This window comes from Sciurus vulgaris (assembly GCF_902686455.1).
Source record: "Sciurus vulgaris genome assembly, chromosome: 12".
Taxonomy (NCBI): Eukaryota; Metazoa; Chordata; class Mammalia; order Rodentia; family Sciuridae; genus Sciurus; species Sciurus vulgaris.
In genome coordinates, this window is record NC_136473.1 from 104,504,713 (window position 1) to 104,518,094 (window position 13,382).

General features: G+C 42.5%; 1 protein-coding gene across 3 annotated transcripts in view; it reads right to left on the minus strand.

Moving 5' to 3' along the window:
- The window catches only part of PAPPA2 (pappalysin 2), a 515,818-nt gene that overhangs the window by 81,171 nt on the left and 421,265 nt on the right, over positions 1-13,382 (minus strand). The gene's annotated exons all lie outside the window — the stretch shown is intronic.

The following is a 13,382-nucleotide window of genomic DNA, read 5'->3' on the forward strand; positions in this document are numbered from 1 at the left end:
GATGTAGAGAATACACAATAGACTGGAAGGGACAGAATCCTCCTTAAACTTCCCACCACCCACTGCAAAACCAGTGTGATAACAACAGTATCCCTCCTTGGAGAGCTTTCCTGTGTGTCCAAACCAACGCAAAATGAAGGCTCCACTCTGGCTTCCCCCCATACCTCTCTCTCCCCTGGCTTCATCTTTGGGCAAAACCAAAGCTAGTTCCTCAAGGTGTGTTACTGAAGGACCATGTCCACTGGGAAGCAAAGACTGATTCAAGCTCCTCTCCCCTGAAGATTCTCACCTGAGAGAAACAGGAATTACTACAGTAATCCCGATTCCTCCCTTACATGACGGAGAAATGACAAATCATTGCACCCAGCAGACTTTGCCTTCAATTTGCCTACTCTGGAAAAGTGGAGGATGTCTGTGCTCCTTCCATTAAGTCTCAGCACAGTGTCACTCCTCAGCATAGTCCTGTCCAGTGACCTGTGGGTAAGGTCAGGACTGGACTCTGGTGGCTCCAGTAATTCACTTTGCTCATTTCTAATTCTGGGCATGGTTTTTTACCATGTCTGGCTGTAACAACAGAAGTCCCATCCAAATGCCCCTGTCCTAAGGAGAAACAGATTTATATCCACAGCCAAAAGCTCTCCCTTTCAAAAGCCCTGTTTCACCACGTTTTAGAACCCAGGTTTTCATGTAGATTAGAAAATATGTGGAATACCAAAGAAAAAGTCAAAATAATTCAATTGCTGACTAACACGCAGAGATTGTGCCTCCTAGAACTTGGCCAGGGAAGCAGAATTAACCATTTGAAACAGCAAAAAGGGATATATCCATATCATATATACCAAGATTTGCAAACACAGAGGCCATCTCCATGTGCAGCATCTATCTCCTAAAGAGGAATGGTCACTAAAGTCCTCCAGGTGACACCCTTCCTGCCTATGATTCATTCCTGGACACCAGTTAAACTACTTATTTGGGAATGGCACTTCCCAGTCACATCTATAGGCTGAACCTGAGCCTGAGGAATTGTAAAATTGTGAGGAACAACACTGATATGGTTTAGTGGGCATGAGCTTCCCACAGCACCGGTCCTGGAGCAGAACCGCGGGGAAGGAAGTCCGGGCAGCTCGGCTTCTCTGCAAACCCTGCGCACGCTGTGGGTCAGTGGAGAGCTTGAAGGTTTGCACACTACCTTGACTGGGTCCCAAATTCACCCACAGAAGTAGAGCATAGAACACGCGCCAGGCCCCTTGGGGGCTCCCGTTCTCTGCCCCCGCCCTTGGCTTGCCTTCTTTAAAGTTTCTGGACTCCCGCACAGAAACTTCCTGCTGCTCCCACCATCTCTTAATCCCCAGATCTGCCAGTCCTTGGTTGACACCGGATTTGGAATATTCTTGCCTTCTGTCTGTGCTTTTCTCTGTACTCCCAAGTCTTGTGACATTAGTAACTCACTTGCTTATGAAGAAATAAAGACCCAAAGAAAGGAAGGGACTAAAACCATGTAGTGAGACTAGAAGATGCTGTGAATGTGAGAGGCAGGGGTCTTGAGACTGGGCTTGCTGCTGCCCCCATCACCAGACTTCCTCTGCCGCCCTGGCTATGCCTGTGCACAAAACCAGACATGGCCCCTAGAGTCGTTCCAGCCAAAGTTTACGGTCAAATCCGTTGACAGCGTCTGTCTGCCTGGCAGGCTGGCAAAATGACAGAACCCTGGAAATATTTGTTTGTTTTTATTTTCTGAAAATTTTCCACCAGCTGCCATGAATACAGACTATACTGACAGGGCCAACCCTAAGCAAAATTAAGAAGTAGGTGACATTTTGAATTCATCCCTCGTTTTTGCTCCACGTTTTCTATTTTTTCTTTTTCTCCCAGAATTTCCAGATGCCTGTACTAGGTCACATTCCAGTAGGGCCCTGGCCCACCTTTTGAGTTATCAATGTCTCCATAAGAAAATACATCTGGTACAAATAGCTGATAAACACATAAAACATATTTACTTCTAGTATTTACTATTTTAAAGAGACTTCTGGAGACTCTCAAAACTTCAAGAAAATAATTCCTAATGATGGAATTTTAGATACAGTGATAAGTCAATGAGGAGTCATTGACTTGAAATCAGTCTACTTTTTGGAGTTGAGACCTGGTCCATTGGTCTCCCTAACTTGGTTGTACTTATTCCTAGCTTTTCCTTGAAAGCTGTCATCCAATGTGTTCTCAGAATGTTTCCCACTAGGAACAATCTCAGACACAGTCATGATTTAATAAAGGCTATTTTAGAATTGTCTTAGTCACATTCCAATAAGCCCCCATATGAGACCATGCCCATGGCCATTTAAGTGTTCTTCTGTAGCCCCGTGAGCAAAGACTCAAATAGCTCACTGCGACTCCACTGCAGACCTGTTGTCCACCAAGTCATTTGTCATTGACCAGAGGAATCAGAATTCTCTCTAGCGGGGTCTCCTTGTTTCCCTATTATTTTATAGGCAAATCATTCTGGGAAAAGGAAGTTGGGCAAGAAAGTTAAGGAACAACTGAGCAGCTGTAATTCTTTCCTTGCTCAAAAGAATCTCAGCAGAAACAAAAACAGATTCAATGCTAATTTACTAAACTGCTTTGGGGAAAAAGATAATCAAATGAGTAGAAATGTAATACACATTTCATTGCTACAGTGCTTTGCCCAGCAGTCAGAGTATTTCCCATCACTCTGGAGCATTAGCCCAGATTTAGCATTTAGCCCCCTGCTAAAAATAAAAGATGGGGAGCCAAAGAATAAGCAACAATTTAACTTATGGGCCCAAAGCATGAGAAAGGATGGAGCCCTTCATTGCATGAAGCTGTGGAAGGGAGGAAACCTGAAGATTCGACATAAGACTGAGCAGAGAGGTCTAGGATCTGGTCCAGAGGAGGAAGGGAAAGGATTGGTGTCTCAAATCTGAGCCCAAACGACCAAAGCACAATAGGAATTGGTAAAGCAGCAGCAATGAGGGTTCCAGTGACTAACGAAGCATGCAGTGGAGTGACAGATAACAGAGACAGAGTGATCCCATTACCAAGACCAGACTCGAAATCTTGTTACAGCAGGGATGGAGTGCCAAGGCTACATTTGGGCTCACCGCCCTTGGATGGGCTCCCAGGCCCTGTACCCAGGCCCCAACTCTACTGGGAACTTCAAGCATAACCAGAAAGAAATATTTTCACACCTGAGCCCCTATATCTCCTAAAAAGAAAACACACCACTTCCTCTCAGAAATTCATTGTGGAGTATTAAAGTCATAGAAGTAGAGATGGAAAGAAAAACTGTTTCCCTTCTACCACTCCCTCTACTCCCAACCAAAATCCCACGTCTGCAGGGGACTTTCCATGAACAGTGGAGGATAACACATAGATCGTCTGTATTTGACCTGCATTTGCCTAATTAGCAGACCCAATAGCTTTCCGAGGCAAGACACATCTTTTGAGGCACAAGCCATTCAAAGGCTATCTGAAGGAGCCAGGGGACTGGGGTAAGTCAGCCTGGGGGAGTACAAATCTGTCAGGCACCCAAGTTCACAAACTGCAAATATAAAAATTGAGTTATTTGATGGGAGCTAACTGTTGATTTTTCTCCCTGGATTATTTATTTTTCCAGATCCTACCTCAAGAGATAGTAACCTGAAGATCTAAGGTTACAAAAAGACCACAGAGGTGACCAGAGTAGTACACACATACGTAAATCAGCGGGTCTCTAGCTGCGGTCCTGAGGTAGTCAAACCAAACCAAACATAATTTATTTATTTATTATTCCTTGATTTAAAAAATTATCTGATTCTCTTCTTTATACAACTGTCATTAGCAAAGCATGGCAGGTGGATTATGTAGATGTATGAGCATTTTTACAATAAATATGCAAGACTTACATATATAACTCCGATTGCTGTCTGAAATAGCAACCTGATAGTAAATGTTATTAATGTAAAAGGTAAATTCTCAATTTAAGGATTGTTGCTTAAATACAGAACCATATAAGAGCACAACATGCATGTTCATTGCTTTTTCTTGATTCAAATGTTATGTGTTCATGCATAATTTGTGTAGAAGAATATAGATTTATGCTGAAAAGGAAGAAAAAGAAGAGAAGAAAAAAGAAGATGAGAAAATCTGGGGAGGATATTTCTATTTACAAAATACTTATTTTTTTGCTTAAAAAATAACACACTTTCTTACAAAATTAAACATACTTTAAGCCATGTGATTCATCAATTGCACTCCTTGGTATTTAACCAAAGGAGTTAAAAACTTATATCCACACAAAAATCTGTACATGGATGCTAATAGCAGCTTTATTCCTAATTGCCAAAACTTGTAAGGAACCAAGATATCCTTCAGTAGATAAATGGAAAAATAAAATATGGCGTATACCCAGACAATGAAATATTATTCAGCAATAAAATGAAATGAGCTATCAAGCCACGAGAAGACATGGAGGAAACTTAAGTGCATGTTCCTAAGTGAAAGAAGCCAATCTGCAAAGGCCACATGCTATACGCGTCCAACCACACAATTCTGGAAAAGGCAAAAATTTGGAGACAATAATAAGACCAGCAGTTGCCAAGGAATTGGGGTGCTGGTGAGGGTAGTGGTAATGGTGAGTAGGCAGAGCACAGAGGATTTTCATGGCAGTGAATGTGCTCTGTATACAATAGCGTATGTATATCATTGTACATTTGTCCAAGCCCGTATACTATATCAAGAGAAAACCCTAATGCAAACCATAGACTTAGGGTGACTGCGATGTGTCCATGTAGATCCATCCGTTGTAACAAATGTACGGGGGATGTTGACAAAGGGGAGGTAGTGCATGTGTTGGAGCAGAGGGTATGCAGGAAATTCTGTACCTTCCTTTCAATTTTGTTGTCAATCTAAAACTGTTCTAAAATAATTATCTTTTAAAAAAAGAAGAATGCTCTTTTGAAATGCACAACCATTTAAAAAGTTAAATCATTTAAAAATGAGTTTTAAAGTTCAGTGCACATTATATTAACTTTTTCCAGAAGACTACACACATTGCATAAATGTGAACTACATGTACATGTGCACACACACACACACACACACACACACACACACAAATACATGCACATTTGTGATCACATTTTACTAGATCTAAATTGCTAACTGTAATCCATCACTATGAAAAGAATCAAAACACAGGTAATTTAGACAATAACTAGAACTTTCTTCCCACTTGTTTAGATTTTTATATAATTTTATTACTTTTTAGGCAAAACACCTGATATTTCTGATTAAATTGCACACTGAAGGATATGCTATGAGCCATGGAGAAGGTGGCTCTGGAACAGGCTGAGGAATGAGGGGAAATGAGCTTATGGATAAACTGTGGACAGGGATGTTCATGGATGGATGAGCTGTACCTGGATCACAGAAAGAAGGCATTCTCTAGTAGAGAACGGTTTATACAATCCACCTGCCAAGTGCTGGGGGTTCCTGCGGGAGACATTGCTCTTGGAATCACCCCCTTTCCCTCATGCTTTTTTCCTACATGTCCATTCCCCACATTTCCTCTTGGCCTGAGCTGTGCCATAGGTGGAAACTACGTAGTGATAGTGCCTGGCTCTGTCAGCGTGTGAGGCCCACATGGTTAGATACGTAGAACTCCAGGGTCTGCACACACATTCACTGAGCCCAGGCTTACAAATTGTGGACTCTAGCCTGCTTTCTGGAATGAATGTCCATGGCTTTTGTAAGCCCCTCAGCCAGCATGGGGTCGAACTGGTGACTTCCTTGCAGCCAACTGATAAGATGTCACTGCTATAATTATGCCACAAAGAAGAATAGGCCTTCTTACTGACAGACTGTCTCATCGCTCTGAAGAAAGAAGCTGTCACATGCGAGCTGCCCAATGGACAGGGCCATGTGGAGAGAACCAAGGGCAGCCTCTGCACAGATCCCCCCGGAGGAGGAGGCTCCGCCTGGGGGTCTTTCAGAAGCAATACTAACAACTCTGTGAATTGGAGGTGGACTTCCCCAGTCCAGTCTGCAGACGAGAACCCAATCCTGGCTGAAACCTCATCATGGCCTCACAGAGGACCCAGTCAAGCCTTTCTAAGACCTCTGGCCTCAGAAACAGTGAGATTACTGATGTGTGTGTGGGTTTAAGCTGATAAATCTGTGCTAAAACTGTTCCTCAGCAATAGAAAACCAACACACCCATTAACCAAGCATTCTCGTTCTGGATTGTCTGCACTTGCTATCTCAAAGCAGAATATCTTTTCTCAGATTTTCTCTTCTTTATGGAGGAAGATTCTTTTTGTCTAGGTTAAGACCATATAGGAGCTGGGCAAAACCTCTTTTCCTAATGACCCCTAAGTCCTTGAATTCTGCCATAAAATTATCCTGATATAGGTTCTACATTTCCTAAACTTGCCCCAAAAGTCCAAAGTACCTTTCCAATTCCATCCCTTGTAACCCCCTCCATTGAATCCTTCCAACTAACCAGCATTAACACAGCTCTCATCTGCCTTTCACCATTTTCTCAAAATGTTACCTCAAAGTATCCAAAATTTGGGTGTTCTTGATTATTCTAGGGTCAGTTACACTCCTGTTACACCAATCCAAATATAGTTGAAGAGGGCCGTGGGATTTCTCAGATGGCGGTAGATACAAACATATTTCTGAAACAGTTTGCCATTTTTTGAGTGGAAGCTTTCCTTACCAGGAATAAATGATGTGGATTCTAGCCTTGGTTTTGCTAATCTCAAAGAAGGCAAATTTGCACACTGTAAGTTTCCGTTTTCTCAAAGGGAAAATGATTCCTGGCACATTGTGACATTTAAGAGTTTTTTAGATGATGAAGTCTATCTCTTTCTACACCCTGGCAAGCACATATACCATATATAACAATTGGTTTTATAGTTCAATTTACATTAAACTTTTCAGAAAATTACTTGAAATGAAATAAAGAAGGCTCTCTGACTTGAAACCCAGCAATGTTTGTGCAACATGAACACACATTCATCCATCCATCATAGTAGATCTAAATGGTTACAAATATCAATTTTCAATTATCCACCATGATAAAAAGGCTCGAAAGATTAATATATTTGGTGGGAGTGGGCAAGAGATAGAGAAAGGACTCAAGTTTCCACATGGCTATTCATTTTAGAAGATTAATATTCTATTCAATTTTATATTAGAATATCTAGCCTTGATAAGATGGAATTTAAGGCAAACCTCAGTACCTACTACACTTTTATGAGTATCCATCACTTGCTTTCCATCTCAACCAAAATGCAAACTTATATTATTTATACTTTATGTTTGCCTTGGACTTCAAATAAGTTCAAAACATCAAAAGAGAAAAATATGCATTCCTAGTTAGCTCAATCTATTTAGGAGTTATATTGGAAAATGGTCTTGATATTAAACCCAGGAACTTAAATGAAATCCTGTCTTGAATAAAAGGCAGATGAAACACCATTTCCTTCTTGGCCGTTTGGCAAGACTGCCTCTGCCAGCTATCAAGGTGCCGCTGCTCAGTTCCACATGCACACTCGCCGCCCTACTCCGTGACTAGAGACAGACCACGCAGACGTTTCTCTTGACAGCCCACGTGTGGATTTCTGGGGAGCCAGCACTGAGGGACATTGCTGGTGCGGGGCTCCTCTCCCTGCCGTGAGGCTCTCCTCCCCTCCCTTCCACAGCACCAACCTGCCGATCTGTGGGGACGGCCAGCGGTGTTTACCACCTAATTAGGTGCAGTGTACCCTCCCATCCTAGCAAGTTCCACCAGCACCCACTGACTTTCCAGCCAGTCTCAGTGGACCCCTGTGGGGGCCTTCCCATCAAGTCTCACCAGTGCCGCACGGTGGCCTCCCAGAAAGTTTTAGCTGCAGCCCGATGGCAGTTTTCCAGCAGGTTCCAATAGTTCCCACAATGCAGCTTCGTAGTGAGATTTCAACAGCACCCCACTGGGTAGCTTACGGACTGCAGGCTCCATTGTGCAGAAACTCAGCGGACTATGCATCCAGGACGCCACAGCCCTACCCTCTCCCATGGGAACTAAATCCCCTCTTGGAAGGGGGAGCCTTTTCCACATTTGTTCTTTCCTTGGATACTCTTCTAATCTTCCAAAGTTAAGACTCTTCCCTTTTCTAACTCTTCCTCTATTCTTTAGAGTTTTCTTTACCCCTTAGGGGTTAATCCTCTGTTGCTAGTTAATAACTATATCAAACTTTTCCTTTTCTATTTTGTCCTAACTGGACCCCAGTTGACACAGAATGGTACTGGGAAGTGGTACCAGGAGACAGATTCAGAGATGGGATTTGGGGATCAACTTGGCTGTGGCTTTGGGCTTGAGTAGTGTTGAGTTCTTGGTTGATGGGTAATGGGATGCTAATAATCCATGGCACACAGTGACATCGCAGTTGATCCAGCCACAATCTTTGGTTGATTGTGAAGAAGAGCCAACTGAAACAAACACCTTGGGAGCCTAAGTAACCATGGAGCTCAATGGTAGGTGTCATCACACCACGGCCGAGCCCATCACCAAGGGAAGCAGCACTGATGCCAGGAAGAGAGGCCCCTTCCCCCTGCACTCAGAGAATGCTTGAGAAATAGGGCTCCGATGGCAAAGGGTGAACACTAATGAAGCTCAGCTCCGGTATCGCAGTGCAGGTGATAAGGATGGGTTTGGAGATGAGAGTCAACAGACTGATGGATAACTGGCACCCCTTCTAAAAGGAGGATGATAAAACAAATGAAGAGGGGAAAAGTACAGAAACCGCCAGGGGTGCTGCTTCAATCTGGTGCTAGAATATTCTACAACTCCAAGTGTGTTGTTTTCAGCTAATCTCACAATAATAAGATATGGTAACTTGTTTCCTACTCAAAGCTCAGCAAAACTGAAAAATATGAAACTCTTGTCAATACTCAAAACCAAGCCTGGCAGCTAGAAGCTATGGGAATATCTTCTTGATTGCAAATGTTTTAGAGTAAAATTCAGAAACATCCTTGGAAGCCAAAGCATACATTTGTTTTCTGAAGAAGAGAAGCAAAGAATGGAACTGTACTAAAGGCAAGAAGGCATACCTTTCCTTCTCTCTCCTGCACTCCCCTCCTTACTAAAAGAGGTAAACAAGTCATTCTTTCTTCATTCCCTGGAGGCTGTAAAGAACAGAACACAGAGAACTGCTTTTTATTGTCTGAGATCTGTTCTCTGTTCATTATTCTCCTCAGTGTCTCCTCCCTTTACTCATTTCAAGACTCCAGGTCACGAAGGATAACGGTCTTGGTGAGCTGGGGAGAGGGAGAGTGGGGATGATCAACCACTGACAAAAGCCACTGCCTCCTGGGAGATTCACATCCCAAAGGCAAACGTGTTACGTAGCGCTAAAGGATGCCCAGGAGATAAATTTTCAGAACACAGTTGTGGATTCATTTTACATGCTACTACCATCTTTGTAAACAGTACAGGGAAGCAATGTGCCCTGGGCTTATTGGCAGTGAAGATAAAGAAAGGTTGGAAATAAAAGGAAGGCAAATATTTATCAAACAAAAACAAACAAAGGAAAGCAGGGATGGAAATTTTAATGCCAGACACAGTAGAAGTCAAAGCCAAAAGCGTTTAAGGAGGCAAAAGGTTTGGCAAGAGGTAGGAACCTAATAAAGACCAACCATCACAAAGAGTTTTACACCTAACTGTGTAACATCAAATTAGAAAAAGCAAACGCTGTTTGAAATGCAAGGAAATTTGAAAGAAGCACAATGTTTGCACTTAGAGAACTCTGGGTAAACAGAAGGGAAAGAGCAATCAGAGACTCAACCACTGTCATCAGCCATGACCTGGGAGAATTTATCTCCAGAAACCCAGCACCAGGGACCCTGTGAACAAGCCATAAGACAGGTCAGAGAAGTTACCATCAGTTTTTCCAATGTATTTATGTGACTGGAAGAACAAAATTCCACTGTAGGAGAAGCTGCGTGTCCATCAGCAATTTCCTACTGATAAATTCTTCTAGATTTGACCTTGTAAATTTCTGAAGTAGAAAATTAAGAGTACTGATTATCTATAAGCCAATCCACTCAAGTAGGTCAATTAACATATTAGTGGCCTGAATTCTTTATCAGAAGTATTCCAGATCCCAATACATTAACAAAAAAGCCATTTCTCAAGGAACTCATCTAGGATAGTTAGAAGTCCGTCTGGCACTGAGGCTATGCAGTTTGTACAGCATCTTTCCCTAAAGTAGATACAGCAGGAAACAGTAGGTAAGTAAAAATGATTTGAGTTATTCTTGAGCACAGGGGCCAAAACCAGGAACACCAAACTTGATTTTCAAGACTAGGGGATTCATCGTCAGTAGGGTAAACCCATAAACTGGACAATTATCCCAACAGGGTGGGACACAAGGCCAAGACACATCAGAATCAAAGGGTTCTCCTATCTCTCCATCCCTTTCTCCTTTTTCTCTCTCTTTCTTTCCTCTTTCTTCCTTCCAAATTTCCACATAGCAAATCCGTTTCTAAGGACTTAATTCTTAATCGCATCCACCCCAGATTTTGTCTCAATTCAGAATCATAGAGACCATTTTCTGAAGTGGATGCCTGGTAGACATGACAGATTCAAAACGACCCAACTCTAATATCTTGGTCTGCTTCTCCCTGGATTTGGCTGCAACTCAGACTGTCTGTCTAAATAAATGATACCATTATCTACCTAAAAAGCCAAAGGGGCAAGTTGAATGAACAAAGAATGACCTGTTTCCCTCTCTTCTTTCCATATCACTCCATTCCTCACTTAATTTTTTTTTTTTTTCAGAACACAAGTATGTGCTTTGGTTTCAAATAATGTTTCTTATTTTAATACATTTTTGCAATCAGTAAGAAATCCTCACAAATATTCTCATGGCCAGGTTTGGGCTTTGGTTTAGATAAGAGTTTTTCCTGTATTGTTGATATTTAAAAGGGAAGGGAGAAACGACTTTGTCAAAGGCAAAGATCATGAATAGCACTGTAGAGTCAGAGCTGTGTTTATTGATTTGCCACCGAGATTCTGTGGGTCAATCAGGTTGGTTAAAGAGGTAGTGCTATAGGAAGGACAGATTAAAGGTCATTAATAATTAAATACAAAGCAACAACATAGCTTCTACATCCAGGCATCTGTTAACTCTTCCCTGACCATGGAATTATTCATGAAATTCAGGTCATGAGAGGTGAAAAAGAAGTAGCCATGTACAGATTTTGAGAGTTTCATATTATGGCACACCAACACATAAAACTGATTGATACAAGGCAGCAAAAGAAAAAAAAAAAAAAAAAAACTTCTATTTTTTAAAAGTACATAAGAACTCAAATTTTAAATATGTTTGTGACAGAATATATGAGATTTATTAGGTTTCTTGTATATAAAAATTTACTATTTTGTACTCATCTGCTGGCTGAGAAGGAAAAGCCAATTTGCACGGCCCATCTCAGTCACATGTGGTTTGGAAATACTTACGCATTCCAGATACACTCTGTGTAAATTGGAGAATCATATTCTATTTCCACTGGTTTGCATGCGTGCATATAAAACTTGTTTTTCCCACAGTGCCACATGAAAATAAGTGAAGAACTAGCAGCAGTGATCACAATGAATCAATGTCTTTGTTGACACTTCCCAGCTGTGATGGTAAGGGGGATTCTTGTCCCTCACATCTAGAGGCTGTATCTTCTACTTTGCTTGTGCCATTCAGTCCCACAGAGCCTTTAAAATCAGCAACTATCATGTAACACACAGTTTCTGGTACCTACTATGTGTCAGGCCCTCTTCTAGTCACTGAGAAACACTAAGCAGAACTCTCACTCCAGGAAGCTCAGAATCTAATGGGAAAAACAAGAAGTAAATAACCAGAGACCACCCAATGTGATTGCTGCTTTTGTAGAGTTTGGGTTATGTACTATGTCCTATGGAAAAGTGAAGGAGTTTGCCAAAACTTCCCAGAAGGTGAACCTGATGAGCTGAAGTGAAGAAGTACTGGAAAGCATTCCAGAGAGGAGGAACATTTTGTGCGAAGCTCATCGGGAACACATGCTTCAGGGACCTGAAAGAAATTCTGCATGGCTCAAGGCCAGAGGTAGAGCCAGTAGAGAAAATCATTTGAAATCACATGAGGAAGAGGCAATTAATTCTAATAAACAATGCTATTTTAATAGCCTACATTTTTTTGTGTAAATGTCTGAAGGTGTTTTCTCGCTAAGAAAACTTAAAAGTGGCAGATGAACCACTTGATATTACTCTGTCCAGTGTCCAGACTCCATCCCTTACTGTTTCTCTCTTCCCAGCATTTAGAACAATACCTGGCAGATAGTTAGTGTTCAACTAACACAAACTACTATTCCTGCATGTGGTAGAGAGCCTCTGAGATGATCCCCAGTGATCTGTGTGCTGTGCAAACCCCTTCCCTTGAGTATGGGGTGGACCCATTGACCCATTTTTAATGAATAGAATATGCCAGAAGTAATGGGTGTCGATTCCAACCTTATGTTATAAAAAGACTGTGGCCCCCGTCTTGGGCAGTCTATCTCCCCTCGGGCATTCACTTTTTCTCTTGGATCATTTGCTTCCAAGTCTCAGACACTGGAAAGCTTACAGGGAGGCCCACGTGACAAGGGACTGTCATGTGCCTGCATGAGCATGCCGACTGTCAACACCTCTGTGAGTGAGCTTGGGTGGGGGTCTTCCGAGGGCTGCCAAGAGTCACACAAGTGAGCTTGGAAGTGAATTCTCCAATGTCCCTCCAGCCTTGAGGTACCAGTGAGCCCTGACCAACTGTAACCTCATCAGAGACCCCAAGCCAGGGACACCCAGCTTAGTTGTATCTAGATTCCTCGCCCCCAGAAACTGTGAGATAACATTAGTTGTGTCAGACCACCAACTTCTGGTAGAATCGCCTCATAACACTAGATAACCAATGTACTCCTGTGCTGCCCATCCCCCATTCTTCTCAGGACTGGGTTCCTGTTGCTCCCAGAATGGGCACAGTGTCCTAGACTTGGTCGTGGAGTGCCACCTGGAACAGCAGCTGTGGTGATTAGGATCCTGATCATCTAGTAATAAGTGGGCTATCTCACCTCCTCCTGAGGGGATGTACCTGCTACCTACAGTTCCCCTCCCATCACTGATGGGCTGAGTCCACTCCAACTGCAGTGTAGATTGGTGTGTGTGCTGCTCCCCATTCCCCAACTTGGGCAGGCCAGTGATATGAAGTAGTCCCTCTACCTGCTACTGCTAGAATCCAGTGACCCTTGTATGTGTAGATGATGACAACCACAGATGTCCACAGACAGACACATGAACACATTCTTTTTTCCCATAGGTAACACTAAGTGATTGTGTGACATGC